We start from the raw sequence: 3,999 nt of genomic DNA on the forward strand, positions 1-3,999 counted from the left end.
CATGTCTACGTTGCTTTCCTTGCCTTTCTTTAATTCCTTTAATTTATTTCATTTACTTTTGCCTTTTATTTAAGTTATTCATTATGGGGTATGTGTACACCTCTTGGCTTGTAATAGATAGGGCCTGGCGAGCATTTTGTCCATTTTTCCCTTCCCCTTTTGTTTTAGTTAGCAAATGTAGTAGGTTCATTGCTTGTTTTTGTTGCTACGTGTTTAATCGCTTTATTAGGCCCTTGCATCTAGTTGAGCATGCTAAGTGTTACGTGCTACGTGTTTATAGATGATTTGCATGCCTACTTGCTTTCTATAGTCATAAATGAACTTGATGGATGGATGTACGTCCGCACACTAGTCCAACGCTAGTAGTGGCCCCTTTTCCGTCACCGCACTAGTCCAACGCTAGTTGTGGTTCTTTGTTCCGTTTCCACTAGTCCAATGCTAGTAGGAATTCGTAGAAAGGGCTAGTCCAACGCTAGACCCAATAGGCCGTCCCTTTTCGTTAGTACATACTTGCATGTTCACTACATTTCATGCATTTTTTTTAGTTTTTATCATTTGGCATGCTCCTCTAACCCTTTCCCCTTCATTCTAGGTTTTTACATCTCATGCTAGTTATAGGGAACATTTGCTTGAGAGTCCCCTTTCGACAAGGGAAACGAGCGAGTGTGGCTCCACAAGTAGCCTTAGCACGCTAGTTCCCCCTTCTAGTCAAAAGGGAAGATTAAAGTCACAAAGTTAGGACTCCCCGTTCCCGTCTTGATGCATTCTTATAGGATTCATGCATTTTATTCATTCACTATCACATACACCTACTTATATTCTATCTCTTTCTCTACATTCTCACTTCACACTACTTTTGGACGTTTTCACTTAACTACTCACACTTTATACCATATCACTCGCACACATGCACTTTATGTTATTTTCACATTATCATTCTTTACTCACCTTACCTTGTAAATACATTTGCACACCTCCACTTACATCCTATTATTTTTATCACTTTTCTCACTTCACACAAACTCACATTTTCACATGGCATGCATTCCACTCATTTTTACGTCATTTAGGATTATGTGTGACCTCTCCAAAGGATCATTATTGGGCTTCACAATTAATGTGATTGGCACCACTCAACCTTTGAAGAGAAATTTCCCCCATGTTCCCCTAGGTCTAGGTTTTTGCATTCATATAGTCATATCCAACACGCAATACATACCTTGGGTAGAAAAATTAGGAAAGGTGGGGCTAAATCACGCAACTAGCCTTGGCTAGGTCGAAGGGGTGCCTTGGATTTTTATCCTTGCCTTCCCCTTCGTCAAATGTGACTCCCGAACCTTTTTCGTTGGTTTACGTGGACTAGGAGTCGTTCAAAAGGGGTTTCTTTCTATCTTTCCTTTAGAAAATTTCTTTTTGGGTGACTTGGTACACCCTAACTCTATACCAAGTGGCGACTCCATTTTTCATTAAAAAACCCCTTTTGAACTTTGTTTGGCCAAATCGTCGCATTCTCAAGTCCCATGGCCTTTTACTTTTCATTTACACACGTTCACATTCCACTACACACTTTCACAACACACATTCAAAAAGTGGGGCGTTTTAACAATCATTGAAAGCAAAATCAATAATAACAAGATACTGATATGCAAGCACGCATGATATGTAAGAAAACAGTTCCAAAAGTAACTTTGAAAACAGTTCAAAAGTAGATAATGCAGTAAAGCGGTTCAAAAGTAAATTTGGAAACAGTTTGAGGTCACTCACCTCCATGGCTCAGAAACCATCCATCAAATATCATTGCCTTGCTCAAATCCAAGTCTTAAATCACAAACTCAATGCAAACAAATCCCTTCAAAATTCGGACAGCGCTTCCCCTGAATTTGCTAACTTTTTCAGCCATCATGGCTTCATTATTTCCTCATTCCAACCCAAAGGTACACACACACACAACAACAAGTTCATCCAATATCCATTCAACAAGCTCCAAGTAGTACTAGTACAAGTCAAGCTAGGGAAAAGTCCGGAAATGAAAGTTAAGCTCAAAACCAGAAAAACAGTTTTGACGTCATTTTGCGGTAATGGTACCAAAGGCGCTACGATTGTCGGATGAAGGTGAAAGATACACCGTTTCGAAGCTAAGAGATAGGGCTACAATATTACAGAAGGTCACTCAACCCAGTTTCGAGTGTAACCAGGTAAAAAATGCAAGATACCATACCAGAATCACAAAAACAGATTCACAGAATGCATTCTAGCGGAAACATCATAAAGCAGGATGTCCAAGTCCAAATCCTGAAATTCAAAAACCAACTGAAAGCTAAGAAATAGGGATAAATTTCATCAGAAGACCTCAACAACCAATTCGGAAGCAATTCCAGCCAAAACAACCAATTACAGGCGCAGTTCTCAAGTTCGGGTAAAACCAGAACAGCAATAGTAATTTCGACTTTTCTCACTCTACGCTACTCCGATTGACCTGAAATTTTGTAGGAACCTCTAAAATATCATTCCATACAACTTTCATGTTTTAAGGAAAGCCCAATTCGGCCTCTATATATGACCTAAAAATTCGGACAGAATGTTCATCACAAAACCCTCACTTTTCAATTTTTGGTCCAAAACAGAAATTGATTGCAATAATCCACTTTTTCCACCTCATAGAGTCCTTAAACATCATTTCCAATCATCATACATAACCACAAAACCATGTTCATATTAAAACAGAAAAATCCCCAAAAATTATAAAAGTTCATCAATTCAACCACAACTCAAAATATAATCCATCAAACCATCTCTTTAGCCATCACAAGTCACTAATTCACCATTATTGGAAACAAAAAATGAATCTTTACACACCATACCTTGATACCTCACAAAAGATAGTAGCTTAGTGGTTCCTTCTCCAAAATAACTCCACCAAGACCTTGGAATCTCCTTAGTAACCAACTTTTATGGAGTGATTTGCAATTCCATCGGTTAAAACTCAAGATTGAAGTAAGAAATTGGAGTGAAAGATGAAGGTTTTTCTCTCTCTCTTGCTCTCCAAGTTTCAGCCATGTGAAGGAAGAAATGGCTTGATTTTTGGTCAAATTTTGGTTTTAGTAAAGTTAAGGTAAGATGGTCAAAAGTCCAATAGTGAATAGGATGGTGACACTTGTCACCTTTTGATTTAAAACTTATCTTTTTGTCTCTCCAATACAAATATCTTAACACTTTGTAAAATAATATCACTTAATACAAAATGCCAACAAGTTGTCAAAAATATAATGCATTTACCGCACTAGCGGGTCCCACGTTCAAAATACGCTTTTAATTTCTCAAAAATTAACTGATACTAGAAAAATCATTTTAAAACTATCTTTGCTCATAAACTTTATCTGGAGAATTTTTCTAATAAAGAAAATGTAGAAAAGGCGGGCGATTAAATAAAATAAACACTAGAAAATTAGAAAATTTCCGGGTTCTCACACTCATTCTTTTCGGGGCGTCACAATCTCCCCTCCTTAAAAGAATGTCGTCCTCGACATTCCATCTTGTACCAATCAAGTCAAGACATCCCGCAAAAATCTCTCAAGAGTCAAATCAAACCCACAGTCCGGCATCCTAAACTTCAAGCCTAGGATACACTACAGAGATCTGAAGCCTAAGCTCTGATACCAACTGTGACAGCCCCGCCTCCCCCTAAGGCGAACCAGAGGGTTCGGCGGGCCGCCTGCCCAGCTCTCGCCGGGACTCAGTCGTTCACTACAGTCCTCAAATAAATTACAATATAAAACTCAAATATTACATCAAATTCTCCAATAATTACATGTCATAAGCGAAGCGGAAACAATTCCCAACTATACATAAAATAATTCCAAATCCAAACTGTACAAGATATAGGCCATCCAGACACATGAATAAGCACAACAAGTCCTTCCTTCGCTTTGAACCCTGTGGAGGGGAATAAAATATTTTTGGAGTGAGCTAGAAGCTCAGCGAGTAACCAGTAAAATCAGT

Source organism: Coffea eugenioides, unplaced genomic scaffold, assembly GCF_003713205.1.
Source record: "Coffea eugenioides isolate CCC68of unplaced genomic scaffold, Ceug_1.0 ScVebR1_209;HRSCAF=845, whole genome shotgun sequence".
NCBI classification, from domain to species: Eukaryota; Viridiplantae; Streptophyta; class Magnoliopsida; order Gentianales; family Rubiaceae; genus Coffea; species Coffea eugenioides.